This window comes from Triticum aestivum, chromosome 7A (genome assembly GCF_018294505.1).
Source record: "Triticum aestivum cultivar Chinese Spring chromosome 7A, IWGSC CS RefSeq v2.1, whole genome shotgun sequence".
NCBI classification, from domain to species: Eukaryota; Viridiplantae; Streptophyta; class Magnoliopsida; order Poales; family Poaceae; genus Triticum; species Triticum aestivum.
In genome coordinates, this window is record NC_057812.1 from 231499302 (window position 1) to 231519275 (window position 19974).

The window sequence follows — 19974 nt, forward strand, 5'->3', positions numbered from 1 at the left end:
ACGTCAAGAAACCAACAGGGAGGCCACGAGGTAGGGGCGCGCCTACCCCCCCCCCACCCCAGGCGCGCCCTCCACCCTCGTGGCCCCCCTATTGCTCCACCGACGTACTTCTTCCTCCTATACATACCTATGTACCCCCAAACGATCAGATACGGAGCCAAAACCCTAATTCAACTTCTGTAACTTTTTGTATCCACGAGATCCCATCTTGGGGCCTGTTCCGAAGCTCCGCCGGAGGGGGCATCGATCATGGAGGGCTTCTACATCAACACCATAGCCTCTCCGATGAAGTATGAGTAGTTTACCTCAGACCTTCGGGTCCATAGTTATTAGCTAGATGGCTTCTTCTCTCTTTTTGGATCTCAATACAAAGTTTTCCCCCTCTCTTGTGGAGATCTATTCGATGTAATCTTCTTTCGCGGTGTGTTTGTTGAGACCGATGAATTGTGGGTTTATGATCAAGTTTGTCTATGAACAATATTTGAATCTTCTCTGAATTCTTTTATGTATGATTGGTTATCTTTGCAAGTCTCTTTGAATTATCAGTTTGGTTTGGCCTACTAGATTGATCTTTCTTGCAATGGGAGAAGTGCTTAGCTTTGGGTTCAATCTTGTGGTGTCCTTTCCCAGTGACAGTAGGGGCAGCAAGGCACGTATTGTATTGTTGCCATCGAGGATAACAAGATGTTTTTTTATCATATTGCATTAATTTATCCCTCTACATCATGTCATCTTGCTTAAGGCGTTACTCTGTTCTTATGAACTTAATACTCTAGATGCATGCTGGATAGCGGTTGATGTGTGGAGTAATAGTAGTAGATGCAGGTAGGAGTCGGTCTACTTGTCTTGGACGTGATGCCTATATACATGATCATACCTAGATATTCTCATAACTATGCTCAATTCTGTCAATTGCTCAACAGTAATTTGTTCACCCACCGTAAAATACTTATGCTCTTGAGAGAAGCCACTAGCAAAACCTATGGCCCCCGGGCCTATCTTCATCATATTAATCTTCCAACACTTAGTTATTTTCATTGCCTTTTATTTTACTTTGCATCTTTATCATAAAAATACCAAAAATATTATCTTATCATATCTATCAGATCTCACTCTCGTAAGTGACCGCGTAGGGATTGACAACCCCTTATCGCGTTGGTTGCGAGGATTTATTTGTTTTGTGCAGGTGCAAGGGACTAGCACATAGCCTCCTATTGGATTGATACCTTGGTTCTCCAAAACTGAGGGAAATACTTACGCTACTTTGCTGCATCACCCTTTCCTCTTCAAGGGAAAACCAACACAGTGCTCAAGAGGTAGCAAGAAGGATTTCTGGCACCGTTGCCGGGGAGGTCTATGCAAAAGTCAACATACCAAGTACCCATCACAAACCCTTATCTCCCACATTACATTATTTGCTATTTGCCTCTCGTTTTCCTCTCCCCCACTTCACCCTTGCCATTTTATTCGCCTTCTCTCTCTATCCTCCCTCTCTTTCTCTATTTGCCTCTTTTTGCCTTTTGCATTTCCTACCATTATGTCTGAAATTGGGGAAACTATTGTCGATATGGACAATAATAATATCATGAAAAATTGTGATGCTCCTGCTGAAGAACCCCCTATCTTACATACAAAAAAATTCCGTATTGGTAGTGGTAATATTATTGGAAAAGGAGTTATCCAAGATTTCTTTACTTGTGCCGGTGCTTTCCTTGTATGGGCAGTTCTATCCTTCATAGAACTAGTAGTCTTGCAGACGCTATTGCCATGCTTGTAGTTGAACTTGAAAGACAATTCATGCACATGCACCCTTGCATACAAAGGATTTTCCTAGAATTTTCTAATATTGAGCATTCTTCTGTTAAGCGTGCCGCTACTATCTTTTTGCCTCATGAGTTCAGATTCATAATAAAAGAGGCCAAAGAAATCTTTGCGCATTATAGGGTGGATGCTTGCCGTCCTCCCATAGAGGCTATCCTTTTTGATCAAGAAGAAATAATGCACTTTCAATCTCGAGACTATGTTGCTTTCAATGAAAATCTTAGAAAAAGGGTTCCTACCAATGTTTTAGTTGATAGAATTTCTGAACATAATGATGATTTGGCCATTCAAAATAATGAACTAGGATATTCTCTTGTGTATAGGCTCACAAAGTTCTGTCAAAAGAATGCTTATAATGATGAATTGGTTGTGCAATACGAAGGGCCAAAGGAGGAACCTATACCTCCCAAAGTTGATCTTGGGGACTTTTGTCCCATTAAATTTAGCCCTTTTGATTACTTTTGCTTGCCTCAAAGAAAACTTGCTGCCGAACATAGATAATATGAAATGAGGTTTAATGATCTATCTTAACATTATGGCAATACCTAGATCTATCCTTGCTTTTTATGCCTAGCTAGGGGCGTTAAACGATAGCGCTTGTTGGGAGGCAACCCAATTTTATTTTTATTCCTTGCTTTTTGCTCATGTTTAGTAATAAATAATTTATCTAGCCTCTGTTTTGGTTGTGTTTTTTGTGTTTAATTAGTGTTTGTTCCAAGTAGAACCGCTGGGAAGACTTGGGGAAAGTCTTGTTAATCTTGCTGTAAAAAACAGAAACTTTAGTGCTCACGAGAACTTCTGCCATTTTTATTTGGAAAGTGATATTTAGTTAATTCTTTTTTAAGATGATTAATAGATAAATTCTTCACGTCCATCAATTTATTTTAGAATTTTTGGAGTTCCAAATCTTGCGCTAGCTACAGATTACTATAGACTGTTCTGTTTTTGACAGGTACTGTTTTCCCTGTGTTGTTTGCTTATTTTGATGAATCTATGGCTAGTAAAATAGTTTATAAACCATAGAGAAGTTGTAATACAGTAGGTTTAACACCAATATAAATAAAGAATGAGTTCATTACAGTGCTTTGAAGTGGTCTTTTGTTTTCTTTCGCTAACGGAGCTCACGAGATTTTCTACTTTAAGTTTTGTGTTGTGAAGTTTTCAAGTTTTGGGTAAAGATTTGATGGATTATGGAATAAGGAGTGTCAAGAGCCTAAGCTTGGGGATGCCCATGGCACCCCCAATATAATATAAGGACACCTAAAAGCCAAAGCTTGGGGATGCCCCGGAAGGCATCCCCTCTTTCGTCTACTTCTATCGGTAATTTTACTTGGAGCTATATTTCTGTGAGTTCTTTATGACTAATGTTGAGTCCATGGATTATACGCACTCTCACCTTTCCATCATTGCTAGCCTCTTTGGTACCGTGCATTGCCCTTTCTCACATTGAGAGTTGGTGCAAACTTCACCGGTGCATCCAAACCCCGTGATATGATACGCTCTTTCACACATAAACCTCCTTATATCTTCCTCAAAACAGCCACCATACCTACCTATTATGGCATTTCCATAGCCATTCCGAGATATATTGCCATGCAACTTTCCACCATCTCGTTTATCATGACACGTTCATCATTGTCATATTGCTTTGCATGATCATGTAGTGGAGATCGTATTTGTGGCAAAGCCACCATTCATAATTCTTTCATACATGTCACTCTTGGTTCATTGCATATCCCGGTACACCGCCGGAGGCATTCATATAGAGGCATACCTTGTTCTAGTATCGAGTTGTAATCATTGAGTTGTAAATAAATAGAAGTGTGATGATCATCATTTAATAGAGCATTGTCCCAATAAAAAAAGAGAAAGGCCAAATAAAAAAATAAGCCCCCCCAAAAGGGGAAATGAAAAGAGACAATGCTACTATCTTTTTTTCCACACTTGTGCTTCAAAGTAGCACCATGGTCTTCATGATAGAGAGTCTCTTGTTTTGTCACTTTCATATACTAGTGGGAATTTTTCATTATAGAACTTGGCTTGTATATTCCAACAATGGGCCTCCTCAAGTGCCCTAGGTCTTCGTGAGCAAGCAAGTTGGATGCACACCCACTAGTTTCTTTTGTTGAGCTTTCATACATTTATAGCTCTAGTGCATCTGTTGCATGGCAATGCCTACTCCTTGCATTAACATCAATCGATGGGCATCTCCATAGCTCATTGATTAGCCTCGTGGATGTGAGACCTTCTCCTTTTTTGTCTTCTCCACATAACCCCCATCATTATACTCTATTCCACCCATAGTGCTATATCCATGGCTCACGCTCATGTATTACATGAAGGTTTATAAAGTTTGAGATTACTAAAGTATGAAACAATTGCTTGGCTTGTCATCGGGGTTGTGCATGATGAGAGCATTCTTGTGTGATGAAAATGGAGCATGACTAAACTATATGATTTTGTAGGGATGAACTTTCTTTGGCCATGTTATTTTGAGAAGACATAATTTCTTAGTTAGTATGCTTGAAGTGTTATTATTTCTATGTCAATATTAGATTTTTATCTTGAATCTTTCGGATCTGAATATTCATGCCACAATTAAGAAGAATTACATTGAAATTATGCCTAGTAGCATTCCACATCAAAAATTCTGTTTTTATCATTTACCTACTCGAGGACTAGCAGGAATTAAGCTTGGGGATGCTTGATACGTCTCCAGTGTATCTATAATTTTTGATTGCTCCATGCTATATTATCTATTGTTTTGGACATTATTGGGCTTTATTATACACTTTTATATTATTTTTGGGACTAACCTATTAACCGGAGGCCCAACCCAAAATTGCTGTTTTTTTGCCTATTTTAGGGTTTCGAAGAAAAGGAATATCAAACGGAATGAAGCCTTCGGGAATGTGATGTTTGGAACGAAAAAGATCCAGGAGACTTGGACCCTACGTCAAGCAACCAACAGGGAGGCCATGAGGTAGGGGGCGCGCCTACCCCCCCAGGCGCGCCCTCCACCCTCGTGCCCCCATGTTGCTCCACCGACGTACTTCTTCCTCCTATATATACCTACGTACCCCCAAACGATCAGAAACGGAGCCAAAACCCTAATTCCACCGCCGTAACTTTCTGTATCCATGAGATCCCATCTTGGGGCCTGTTCCGGAGCTCCGCCGGAGGGGCATCGATCACGGAGGGCTTCGACATCAACACCATATCCCTTCTGATAAAGTGTGAGTAGTTTACCTCAGACCTTCGGGTCCATAGTTATTAGCTAGATGGCTTCTTCTCTCTTTTTGGATCTCAATACAAAGTTCTCCCCCTCTCTTGTGGAGATTTATTCGATGTAATCTTCTTTTGCAGTGTGTTTGTTGAGACCGATGAATTGTGGGTTTATGATCAAGTTTATCTATGAACAATATTTGAATCTTCTATGAATTCTTTTATGTATGATTGGTTATCTTTGCAAGTCTCTACGAATTATCAGTTGGGTTTGGCCTAGTGGACTGATCTTTCTTGCAATGGGAGAAGTGCTTAGCGAGGTACGTGGCGAAAAAGGTGGCGCAGTGATCGAGGCGGCCTTGCCTAATCCTGTCCGATTACTGCGGCCTCCTCCATCCCGCGCGCTTCCCCAAAATACGAATCCCATGATATCCGCAAGCAGCAGGGCAACCTGTCAGACGGAAGATTTTTCCATATCAGTACTCAAAGCATCACAGTAAAAGTTCACTCGGCAGAACCAAGAATGGATCAAGGCGACTGAAAAAGAAGTTGAAGTCATCTTGATTGTTCATTTGGTCCCAATAAGACGCTTCCGAAGTGCGAAAATTGAATCGGAGGTGTTCTCAACTCCTTCTCCACTTAAGCCCTAAACCATTCGGGGGCTAATGATGAAGCTATGTACCTAGGGTAGGGTCATTGGCCTGACTTAGACACCCTCCCCTAGGACACCATCTTAAAACCAGAAACATTCAAGGGATAGCATCATCCACTCGACTACAAGTTATTCCACCTGGAAGATTCAAGGTCACTGGACCGCAACAATTATCACTCGATAGACAGAAGACCTAAAGTCACTCTGCACGACAACGGTCGGACATTTACGTAATAGACTTAATAGGCATTTATGTCACTTAATTACTAGCATTACCAGTAACGCCCCCCCTCTTAATGTACCTTAAACCCCTTGTAACATGGGCTGGTTGGGATCCTGGCGCACGCTATATAGGTGTAACGCCCTCGATGCGGCTATATCTCCTACGTGTCGAAGCACAACTTAGAGGCATAACCGCATTGAAAGCAATGTCGCAAGTAAGGCAATCTTCACAACATCCCATGTAAATAGATAATAAAAGGGGAAGATACATAGTTGGCTTACACTCGCCACGTCAAACAAAGTACATAAATAGCATTACATCATCCAATCACTCATGGCCTGACTACGGTGCCAAAATAAAAGATCAACCCAACATGCGACACGGTCCCAATCGCCCCAACTGGGCACCACTACTGATCATCAGGGAAAGACACATAGTAACGGCGTGAGTCCTCATCGAACTCCCACTTGAGCTCAAGCGCGTCATCTGGAACGGAGTCATCAGGCCCTGTATCTGGTTTGGAAGTAATCTGTGAGCCACAGGGACTCAGGAATCTCGCACCCTCGCGATCAAGACTATTTAAGCTTATAGGTAAGTCAAGGTAAAGGTGGAGCTGTAGCAAGCGACTAGCATATGTGGTGGCTAACCTGTTCGCAAAAGAGAGCGAGAAGAGAAGGCATAGCGCGAACGAATAACTAGAGAACAACCTGCGGCAAGCATTACTCCAACACCGTGTTCACTTCCCGGACTCCGCCGAGAAGAGACCATCATGGTAACTCACACAGTTGATTCATTTTAATTAAGTTTAGGTTCAAGTTATCTACAACCGGACATTAACAAATTCCCATCTGCCCATAACCGCGAGCACGGCTTTCGAAAGTTCAAATCCCTGTAGGGGAGTCCCAACTTAGCCCATGACAAGCTCTCACGGTTAACAAAGGATATACCTTCTCCCGAGACGTTCCGATCAGACTTGGTATCCTGGTTCTACAAGACACTTCGACAAGTTAAAACAAATTCAGCAACACTGCCCGAATGTGCTGACAAATCTCGATAGGAGCTACACATATCTCGTTCTCAGGGCACAATCAGATAAGCAATCCGTACAACTAAAACCAGCCCTCGAGTTTCCCCGAGGTGGCGCTGCAAGGGGCTCTAGGTTGGACCAACACTCAAAGGAGCACTGGCCCAGGGGGGGGGGGGCGGTTTAAATAAGATGACCCTCGGGCTCCGGAAACCCAAGGGAAAAAGAGGCTAGGTGGCAAATGGTAAAACCAAGGTTGGGCATTGCTGGAAGAGTTTTATTCAAGGCAAACTATCAAGGGGTTCCCATTATCACCCAACCGCGTAAGGAACACAAAATCCGGGAACATAACACCAATATGACGGAAACTAGGGCGGCAAGAGTGGAACAAAACACTAGGAAAAAGGCCGAGCCTTCCACCCTTTACCAAGTATATAGATGCATTAAGATAACAAGGCAATATAATGATATCCCAACAAGAACATAATGTTCCAACAAGGAACGATCTCCAATCTTCACCTGCAACTAGCAACGCTATAAGAGGGGCTGAGCAAAGCGGTAACATAGCCAATCAATGGTTTGCTAGGACATGATGGGTTAGAGGTTTGACATAGCAATTTGGGAGGCATGATAAGCAAGTGGTAGGCATCGTGGCATAGGCATAGCAAAATAGCAAGCATCTAGCAAAGCAAAAATAGAAGTGATTTCGAGGGTATGATCATCTTGCCTGCAAAGTTGTCAGAGTTGACTGGATCCTCGAAAGCAAACTCAACGGGATCCTCGTTAGCGAACTCGTCTCCCGGCTCTACCCAAGCAAGACAAAACAAGCAACAAGAACACAATCAACCACGTGCAAAGCTCAAACAACATGATGCAAACATGGTATGCTATACGGGATGCGATATGTGATGCATATGCAAGACTTGACAAGGAATGAATGAACCTGGCCTCAACTTGGAAATCCAAGTGTGCCACTGGAAAGGTGATGTGATTTCGGTTGAAATCGATATAAAGAACATCGGAATCGGAGACACGGTTTGGAAATGGCAAGCAATTCAAATATGGCACCGGTCTGAGATATACATCAAGTAGCCACCTAAATGCAACAAGACAAACATGCTACAGCACTCAAACATGGCAACAAAATACATGGCAGGGATCCATTCATGATGCTTAACAAAATATGAACACTGAGCTATGGCCCATTCAACCATTAACAGGTTCAAACAAGCATGGCAAAAGTGCAATTGGTAAACAGTTTTCAGACTTGGTGAAATTAACACTTGTCTGGAATTTCAGATCCGGTAGCACACATTGGAGCAAGAAAACTATATGCTACAGGAACTTAACATGGCAAAGAAAGGCATGGCATGGAGCTACTCAAAGAGATTAACAAAAGTCCCTTAGTGACCTTGATCCAAAAGGGATTGGAAAATACAATTGCAAGCATGTGAACATGGCAAAAACATACTCAGATCACATACTTGGTGAAAAACTAGAGCATGCAAATATCTCAACAAGTAGGCATGATTACGAGCTCGATGCACTCGCTACAGAGCAAGGAATGACAATCTAAGCATACACCCATCAAGAATACACATTATACAAGCTATACATGGCAAGAACAACAACATAGCATGCACGGATCAACTACAACATCCTCGGCAAAATCGCTAACAAGTAGACAATCTGCCCAGATTCACGAAATAGCAAAAGTAGAGCTCGATTGACTCAAGCTAGGGTGCTCCATAATTGCAAACAAAGACATTGATGGATAGAGCACTACAATATTAACAAATCATCCTTACTGATCATCCTCAAAAGAGGCACGGATCACCAGGAAACAATATGAACATATGGCATATTGATAAAAACAGATCAAGGACTTAGTGGAATTGCTAAGTCCCTGAAATCAGCATTAACGAATGCACCACTTTGCAAGCTTGTGCTAGTCACCACACACATCAAAAAATGCATGGATAGCACCTCTGGAAAGATGGCAAAGCATATAACAAAACACATGTAGAGCTCAGGAGCATATTTTGCACACAATAATCATGGCAAAAATGACAAATAGCTACTTGGAGCAGCAGATCTGACAATTAACTCAAATAGCACTCTTACAACATCATTTTGGGCATCAAGATGAACTCAAATGAAAACGATGCAACGAGATCAAATGATGTGCTCTCTGAGACGAACATTTTGATATGCTACACGCCCAAAACGGAGCTACGGATGCAAAGTTACAACATGACGAACATGGCAAATTAATCTGCAGACTTAGGGAAAAAATTAAGTCAACCCTAGCTTCCAGATCTAGATCCGGTGCATGGATCGAGGTTCACCGGGGGCCTCGCCGGAGTCCATCGGGGAAACGACTGCCGGAGCTCGCCGGAGGAGGGGAAGGCCTCGCCGGGCCCCGGGCGAGGACGGTGGCGGTGGTGGCGTCCGCGGCGCGGGTCGGCGATGGCCACGGCGGCTTGGTGCGGCGCCGGCCGGAGGAAGCGCCGGAGCTCGCCGGAGAACTGCGCGCAGCGGCGGGGCGCGCCTGAGATGGAGGCGAGGGCGCGAGGGCGGCGCGCGGAGACCGATGGGCCTCGGGGGCCCGGGACGGGCTCCGCGGGCCGGCGGGATCCGCGGCGATTTGGGCGCGGCGGTTCTGCGAATGGGGAGATGCCACGTGGCGCTGGCAGGCGGGTCGGACACGTCCGGCGCCGGCGGACATTGTCCAGCGCGCGGTGGGAGAAGGGGTTAGGGTTTCACCGGGAATTTTGGAGGGGGTACTATATATAGGCATAGGAGGAGCTAGGAGAGTCCAAATGAGGTGTGGTTTTCGGCCATGTGATCGTGATCGAACGCTCTAGATGATGGAGAGGGTTTTGGGCCAAATTGGAGGGGTGTTGGGCTGCAACACACACTAGGCCTTTTCGGTCCCTTGGTTAACCGTTGGAGCATCAAACGAAGTCCAAATGATACGAAATTTGACAGGCGGTCTACCGGTAGTAAACCAAGGCCGCTTGGAAAGTCTCGGTCCAATCCGGAAATGTTTAATCCCCACACACGAAAGAAAGGTAGAAATGACCATCGGAGGAGAACGGAACGTCGGAATGCAAAACGGACAACGGGGAAAATGCTCGGATGCATGAGACGAACACGTATGCCAATGCAATGCACATGATGACATGATATGAGATGCATGACAACGACAACAACACACAGAGACAAAAACCCAAACCCGAGAAAATAAAACAACTTAACGCCGGAAACGACAAGAGTTGGATTACATATTAGGTAAATCATATTCGGGGTGTTACAACATTCCACCACTACGAAAGGATCTCGTCCGAGATCTAGGACTGAAAGAATGCCGGGTACTCAGAACGGAGGTGATCATCGCGTTCCCAGGTGGCTTCACGGTCCGAATGGTGTGACCACTTGACTTTGAGGAATTTGATTAACTTATTGCGAGTCTTGCGTTCAGTCTCTTCAAGAATGGAAACGGGGTGCTCACGATAAGAGAGATCTTCATGGAGATCAATGTCTTCGAAGTTGACGGTGCAGTCAGGAGTCTTGAAGCACTTGCGGAGCTGAGAGACATGGAACACGTCATGCACATTTGCAAAGTTTGAAGGAAGCTCGAGTTGATAGGCGAGATCGCCTCTCTTGCTGACGATCTTGAAAGGTCCCACGTATCTAGGGGAAAGCTTCCCTTTGATACCGAAGCGACGAGTACCTTTCATTGGAGAGACGCGGAGGTAAACATGATCTTCGATCTCAAAAGACAAATCACGGTGCTTACTATCATAGTAGTTCTTTTGGCGGGATTGGGCTGCTTTGAGGTTATCACGAATGACTTGACACATCTCCTCTGCCTCTGTGATTAAGTCATTTCCCAGAAGTTGACGTTCACCGGTTTCAGACCAGTTGAGAGGGGTACGACACTTCCTGCCATATAGAATTTCGAATGGGGCCTTGCCCGAACTTGCTTGAAAATTGTTGTTGTAGGAGAATTCAGCATATGGAAGACAATCTTCCCATTTTATGCCGAAGGAGATCACACAAGCCCTGAGCATATCTTCAAGAATCTGGTTGACATGCTCGACTTGACCGCTAGTTTGAGGATGGAAAGCTGTGCTGAAGCGGATGTTGGTGCCCATGGCCATCTGAAAAGAATCCCAAAACTTGGAGGTAAAGATGCTGCCATGGTCTGAAGAGATCACCTGTGGAATGCCATGCGGCGAGACAATCCGAGAGGTATACAACTCCGCCAATTGAGCTGTAGTGATAGACTCTTTGATAGGCAGAAAGTGATCCACTTTAGTGAGTTTGTCGATGACAACGAATATAGCATCATTGCCACGCTTGGACTTTGGAAACCCAGTCACGAAGTCCATCTCAATGTGGTCAAACTTCCATTCTGGAATGGCAAGAGGTTGGAGGAGACCAGCTGGCCTTTGGTGTTCTGCCTTCACTCTTCTGCAGACATCACACTCATTCATGAACTGAGCAATCTCGCACTTCATTCGAGTCCACCAATAAGCCTGCTTGAGGTCCTGATACATCTTCGTGCTCCCAGGGTGGATGGAGAGGAGTGAATTGTGAGCCTCGTTCATGATAACCTTACGAAGGTCGCCTTTGGGCACAACAATACGATCCTCGAAGAAGAGAGTATCCTTGTCGTCAAGGCGGTAGCATTTGTACTTGGGTTGACTCTTGGCAATCCCAATCTTCACCTTCTTCACCATAGCATCAAGAAGTTGAGCTTGGCAAATCTGGTCTTCCAAGGTAGGAGAGACTTGAAGGTTGGCGAGGAAACCTTGAGGAACAACTTGCAGATTAAGTTTGCAGAAAGCTTCACAAAGCTCGGGTTGATAAGGCTTGAGAATCACACTATTGCAGTAAGCCTTCCTGCTCAATGCGTCAGCAATCACATTGGCCTTGCCTGGAGTATACTCGATACTTGGATTATACTCTTGAATCATTTCGACCCATCGAGTCTGCCTGAGGTTGAGATTAGGCTGAGTGAAGATGTACTTGAGACTCTTGTGGTCAGTGAAGATGTCCACTTTTCTTCCCAATAAGAGATGTCTCCAAGTCAAAAGAGCATGCACAACTGCCGCCAACTCGAGGTCATGAGTGGGGTAGTTCTTCTCGTTGGGCTTCAACTGGAGAGAGGTATAAGCCACAACTTTCTTCTCTTGCATCAACACTGCACCGAGACTTTGGAGAGAGGCATCACAGAAGACCTCGAACGGTTTGGATTCATCAGGAGGAGTCAGAACTGGAGCAGTGGCCAATTTCTCTTTCAAAGTGTTGAAAGCGATGTCACATTACGGAGACCAAACGTACTTGACGTTCTTCTGGAGAAGATTTGAGAGAGGCTTCACGATCTTTGAAAAGTTCTCAACGAACCTTCGACAGTAGCTTGCGAGACCGAGGAAGCTACGAAGTTGCTTCACGTTCTGAGGTGGTTCCCAATTCACAATTGCAGACACCTTCTCATGATTCATCGCAATGCCCTTGGTAGAGATGATATGCCCAAGATAAAGAACCTCATCGAGCCAAAACTCGCACTTTGAGAACTTGGCATAGAATTGATGTTCCCTGAGCTTATCGAGCACCAAACGCAAGTGCTTCGCGTGATCTTCCTTGTTCTTCGAAAAGACCAGAATGTCGTCGAGATAGACCAAAACAAAGTCATTGGTGTAGGCGTTGAAGATGAAGTTCATCATGCGAGAGAAAGTCGGAGGAGCGTTGACGAGGCCAAAAGACATGACAATGTATTCATATGAACCATAGCTTTTCCTGAAAGCTGTCTCGGGAATATCTTGCTCACGGATACGAATCTGATGATAACCCATGCGAAGATCAAGCTTGGAGAATACTTGGGCACCTTTGAGTTGTTCGAACAACTCGTTGATGTTGGGAAGTGGGTACTTGGTCTTGATAGTCTTCTTGTTTAATGGACGGTAGTCAACACAAAGTCGGTCCGTTCCATCCTTCTTCTTCACAAAAAGAACTCCACAACCCCACAGAGAGGAACTAGGTCGGATGAGACCCATTCGCTCTTGAATATCGAGTTGCTTCTTCAGCTCCTTCAACTTTTCAGGTCCGAGCTTATAAGGACGCTTGCAAACCGGTTCCGTGCCAGGCTCAAGATCGATGACGAATTCTACTGGCCGGTGTGGAGGCATTCCTGGAAGCTCCTCTGGAAAGACCTCTTGATATTCGCAAACGAATGGGATTTGTGAGATAGCATCCAGTTCACCCTTCTCGTTTAGAGAAAACAGACGGATGGTATCATCACGAGCGGCAAAGACAATTACATCCTCAGACGAATGAGTCAATTGAATCTGCCTGGCTACACAATCAAGCTGAGCCTTGTGCTTAGAAATCCAATCCATTCCAAGAATAAGATCAATATCTGAATTTCCAAGAACCACCGGAGAAGAAAGAAACTTGTAGTCGCCCAACGTGATAGAGATATCGGGAGCAACCAAACTAGAAGTCAAAAGCTTGCCGGGAGAAACAACTTGCATGACTTTGGGCATGACCTCAGTATCAACATTGTGCTTCGATGCAAATGGGCATGACAAGAAAGAATGCGATGCACCAGTATCAAAAAGTACTTTTGCAGGAACATCGTTAACAGGAAGGTTACCCATGATGACATCTGACGAGTCCTCTGCCTGAGCTGCATTCACCATGTTGACCTTGGCGTACTTGGGGTTATGCTTGATCACAGTTGTACTTGCCGATCTCATAGGAGGAGGAGGGAGACGCCTCTGGTTGAAGCATTTGTTGGCATAGTGACCCTTCTGTTGGCACTTGTTGCACGTGACCTCTGAAAGCGGACGGTGATACGGAGCACACGATCTTGGAGCTTGAGACGAAGTCTTGTTATGAAAGCCAGGGTTGGGTGGGTGGGAAGATCCACTGCCACCTTTGCTCTTTTGATACGGCTGACGGAACGGAGGAGGAGGAAGCCAATACTTCTGCTGCTTGGCCACTTGACTAGAGGAAGAAGGAGTAGCATCTCTGACTCGCTTCTTGGAAGCATCACACTTCAGTTGAGCAGCCTCTTGCTTCAATGCCATGTTGTAGAACTCATCGTACCTCAAGGGCTCAAAGAGAACTAGAGCTAGCTGGATTTCCTCTCTGAGACCACCCCTGAACTGGTATATCATACTCTTCTCATCAGGGACGTCCTGCTTAGCAAAGCGGGCGAGCTTCTGAAACAACTTGTTGTAGTCATAGACAAACAAAGAGCCTTGCTTCAGGTTGCGGAATTCCTCACGCTTGCTTTCAACCACGCTCTGGGGAATATGATGAGCTTTGAAGTCTTGACGGAATTCATCCTAGGTAATCGCACGGCCTCCTCTGGAATCCTTGTACTGCTGGAACCATTCTGCAGCTTGGTCTTTGAGTTGGAAGGAAGCAAACTTGACAAAGTCCTCAGGCCTGATGTTACTACACTCGAAATGCTTGCATAAGTCCACGAGCCAATCGTCAGCATCAGTTGCCTCAACACAATTGCTGAAGGTCTATGGTTGGTTAGCAAGGAACTGGTTGAGTGTAGCAAAGTGATTCTGATTGTTGCCTTGGTTGCCTTGTTTCGCTTGGTTTGCTTGATTGCGCTCTTGAAGAATTTGCATGATCAACTGCGTGTTTGCATTGGTAGCGGCCATCACAGCTTGTCATGCCTCCGGAGGAGGAGGAGGTGGTGGCGGATCAGGATTTGGAGTCGTGCGTGTTGGAGGAGCCATCCTGAAGAGGTTGACATCCATTAGCACACTAATAGATAAATATTGAAGCTGAAACCAACGGAATGAAATTGCAACATATAGTCTTCACATCCGAACATAAGAACGAATGCATTCCAAAAGAAATGGTCACATATCCATAAATTGAGAAGCCACTTAGAATTTAGGTAGAGGAATAAATCAACAAGGTACGGAGCAAGAACGAATACTCGGTAAGAAATCCCAATCTCAAACCAAATATCTGTGGAAGAAGAACTAGAGCTACAAGAATTCCCACCTATGAAACTCTTGAACCTTTCTGGTTATGCAATCAGGTGTTGGGGATACAGGGGAAGCATAATATCTCACCCAAATCTAGCAAATCCTACATCCAGCTGTATCCATCCTTCAACACATAACCGAGAAAAACTTTGGAAACCATCTACCTCAACCTTCGAAAAGCATCCGTTATACAAGTTATGGCAATACTCCCGAACTCCCGCCCCAGTACTGGGTGGCGTCGAGGTTATCTCACCAACAACTGCATAAAAGAGGTTTTCGATGTCGGCGAACTAAACTCAGGTATTCCAAAACTGCAACGATAAAATTGTGACGACAACACCTTGGAGCTCAACTCCCCGGGACACTGCCACAACCCCTAAATGACAGGAGGCACCAAGAACAATGTTCTTGTCACAAATCCATATGAACGATTCCAAGATACCCGTGTGATCCTAATTTTTTTAGTGAAATTTGAGAAGAGAAGAGTCAAAACTCTACGTCAGGATGCCTTACCAGAGCGATGAGGATACTGGGGAGTAAAAAGAATTCCTAAACTCTCTGATATATAATTCCTAAATGACTCAAAACATTTTTCTAGACTCAACAACGGCTGCTAAAAACAATCAAGCAATGGGGGCTCCTAAGGTCGGGGAAGGCTCTGATACCAACTTGTAACGCCCTCGATGCGGCTATATCTCCTACGTGTCGAAGCACGACGTAGAGGCATAACCGCATTGAAAGCAATGTCACAAGTAAGGCAATCTTCACAACATCCCATGTAAATAGATAACAAAAGGGGAAGATACATAGTTGGCTTACACTCGCCACGTCAAACAAAGTACATAAATAGCATTACATCATCCAATCACTCATGGCCTGACTACGGTGCCAAAATAAAAGATCAACCCAACATGCGACACGGTCCCGATCGCCCCAAATGGGCACCACTACTGATCATCAGGGAAAGACACATAGTAATGGCGTGAGTCCTCGTCGAACTCCCACTTGAGCTCAAGCGCGTCATCTGGAACGGAGTCATCAGGCCCTGCATCTGGTTTGGAAGTAAGCTGTGAGCCACAGGGACTCAGCAATCTCGTACCCTCGCGATCAAGACTATTTAAGCTTATAGGTAAGGCATGGTAAAGGTGGAGCTGCAGCAAGCGACGAGCATATGTGGTGGCTAACCTATTCGCAAAAGAGAGCGAGAAGAGAAGGCAAAGCACGAACGAATAACTAGAGAACAACCTGCGGCAAGCATTACTCCAACACTGTGTTCACTTTCCAGACTCCGCCGAGAAGAGACCATCACGGTAACTCACACAGTTGATTCATTTTTATTAAGTTTAGGTTCAAGTTATCTACAACCGGACATTAACAAATTCCCATCTGCCCATAACCGCAGGCACAACTTTCGAAAGTTCAAATCCCTGTAGGGGAGTCCCAACTTAGCCCATGACAAGCTCTCATGGTCAACGAAGGATATATCTTCTCCCGAGACGTTCCGATCAGACTCGGCATCCCGGTTCTACAAGACACTTCGACAAGTTAAAACAAATCCAGCAACACCGCCCGAATGTGCCGACAAATCCCGATAGGAGCTGCACATATCTCGTTCTCAGGGCACAATCGGATAAGCAATCCGTACAACTAAAACCAGCCCTCGAGTTTCCCCGAGGTGGCGCTGCAAGGGGCTCTAGGTTGGACCAACACTCAGAGGAGCACTGGCCCGGGGGGGGGGTTAAATAAGATGACCCTCGGGCTCCGGAAACCCAAGGGAAAAAGAGGCTAGGTGGCAAATGGTAAAACCAAGGTAGGGCATTGCTGGAAGAGTTTTATTCAAGGCAAACTATCAAGGGGTTCCCATTATCACCCAACCGCGTAAGGAACGCAAAATCCGGGAACATAACACCAATATGACGGAAACTAGGGCAGCAAGAGTGGAACAAAACACTAGGCAAAAGGTCGAGCCTTCCACCCTTTACCAAGTATATAGATGCATTAAGATAACAAGGCAATATAATGATATCCCAACAAGAACATAATGTTCCAACAAGGAACGATCTCCAATCTTCACCTGCAACTAGCAACACTATAAGAGGGGCTGAGCAAAGCGGTAACATAGCCAATCAACGGTTTGCTAGGACATGATGGGTTAGAGGTTTGACATAGCAATTTGGGAGGCATGATAAGCAAGTGGTAGGCATCGTGGCATAGGCATAGCAAAATAGCAAGCATCTAGCAAAGCAAAAATAGAAGTGATTTCGAGGGTATGATCATCTTGCCTGCAAAGTTGTCAGAGTTGACTGGATCCTCGAAAGCAAACTCAACGGGATCCTCGTTAGCGAACTCGTCTCCCGTCTCTACCCAAGCAAGACAAAACAAGCAACAAGAACACAATCAACCACGTGCAAAGCTCAAACAACATGATGCAAACATGGTATGCTATACGGGATGCGATATGTGATGCATATGCAAGACTTGACAAGGAATGAATGAACCTGGCCTCAACTTGGAAATCCAAGTGTGCCACTGGAAAGGTGAGGTGATTTCGGTTGAAATCGATATAAAGAACATCGGAATCGGAGACACGGTTTGGAAATGGCAAGCAATTCAAATATGGCACCGGTCTGAGATATACATCAAGTAGCCACCTAAATGCAACAAGACAAACATGCTACAGCACTCAAACATGGCAACAAAATATATGGCAGGGATATATTCATGATGCTTAACAAAAGATGAACACTGAGCTACGGCCCATTCAACCATTAACAGGTTCAAACAAGCATGGCAAAAGTGCAATTGGTAAACAGTTTTCAGACTTGGTGAAATTAACACTTGTCTGGAATTTCAGATCCGGTAGCACACATTGGAGCAAGAAAACTATATGCTACAGGAACTTAACATGGCAAAGAAAGGCATGGCATGGAGCTACTCAAAGAGATTAACAAAAGTCCCTTAGTGACCTTGAGCCAAAAGGGATTGGAAATACAATTGCAAGCATGTGAACATGGCAAAAACATACTCAGATCACATGCTTATTGAAAAACTGGAGCATGCAAATATCTCAGTGAGTAGGCATGATTACGAGCTCGATGCACTCGCTACAGAGCAAGGAATGACAATCTAAGCATACACCCATCAAGAATACACATTATACAAGCTAGACATGGCAAGAACAACAACATAGCATGCACGGATCAATTACAACTTCCTCGGCAAAATCGCTAACAAGTAGACAATCTGCCCAGATTCACGAAATAGCAAAAGTAGAGCTCGATTGACTCAAGCTAGGGTGCTCCATAATTGCAAAAAAAGACATTGATGGATAGAGCACTACAATATTAACAAATCATCCTTACTGATCATCCTTAAAAGAGGCACGGATCACTAGGAAACAACATGAACATATGGCATATTGATAAAAACAGATCAAGGACTTAGTGGAATTGCTAAGTCCTTGAAATCAGCATTAACGAATGCACCACTTTGCAAGCTTGTGCTAGTCACCACACACATCACAAAAATGCATGGATAGCACCTCTGGAAAGATGGCAAAGCATATAACAAAACACATGTAGAGCTCAGGAGCATATCTTGCACACAATAATCATGGCAAAAATGACAAGTAGCTATTTGGAGCAGTAGATCTGACAATTAACTCAAATAGCACTCTTCCAACAGAATTTCGGGCATCAAGATGAACTCAAATGAAAATGATGCAATGAGATGAATGATGTTCTCTCTGAGACGAACATTTTGATATGCTACATGCCCAAAACGGAGCTACGGATGCAAAGTTACAACATGACGAACATGGCAAATTAATCTGCAGACTTAGGGAAAAAAATTAGGTCAACCCTAGTTTCCAGATCTGGATCTGGCGCGTGGATCAAGGTTCACCGGGGGCCTCGCCGTAGTCCGTCGGGGAAACGGCTGCCGGAGCTCGCCGGAGGAGGGGAAGGGCTCGCCGGGCCCCGGGCGAGGACGGTGGCGGCGGTGGCGTCCGCGGCGCGGGTCTGCGATGGCCGCGGCGGCTTGGTGCGGCGCCGGCCGGAGGAAGCGCCGGAGCTCGCCGGAGAACTGCGCGTGGCGGCGGGGCGCGCCGGAGATGGAGGCGAGGGCGCCGGGGCGGCCCGCGACTCCCAGGCGGCGGGCGGCGGCCGATGGGCCTCGGGGGCCCGGGACGGGCTCCGCGGGCCGGCGAGATCCGCGGTGATGTGGGCGCGGCGGTTCGGTGAATGGGAAGATGCCACGTGGCGCTGGCGGGTGGGTCGGACACGTCCGGCACCGGCGGACGTTGTCCGGCGCGCGGTGGGAGAAGGGGTTAGGGTTTCACCGGGAATTTCGGAGGGGGTACTATATATAGGCATAGGAGGAGCTAGGAGAGTCTAAATGAGGTGCGGTTTTCGGCCACGCGATCGTGATCGAACGCTCTAGATGATGGAGCGGGTTTTGGTGGGTTTTGGGCCAAATTGGAGGGGTATTGGGCTGCAAAACACACGAGGCCTTTTCGGTCCCTCGGTTAACCGTTGGAGCATCAAACGAAGTCCAAATGATACGAAACTTAACAGGCGGTCTACCGGTAGTAAACCAAGGCCGCTTGGCAAGTCTCGGTCCAATCCGGAAATGTTTAATCCCCACACATGAAAGAAAGGTAGAAATGTCCACCGGAGGAGAACGGAACGCCGGAATGCAAAACGGGCAACGGGGAAAATGCTCGGATGCATGAGACAAACACGTATGCCAATGCAATGCACATGATGACATGATATGAGATGCATGACAACGACAACAACACACGGAGACAAAAACCCGAACCCGAGAAAATAAAACAACTTAACGCCAGAAACGGCAAGAGTTGGATTACATATTAGGTAAATCATATCCGGGGTGTTACAGTAAGCCACACCCTCCACTGGCACAAGGGCTCGCACCCCCTGTAAACACACACATACATAATCCAGTCGACCGCCTCTGGGCACTGAGACGTAGGGCTGTT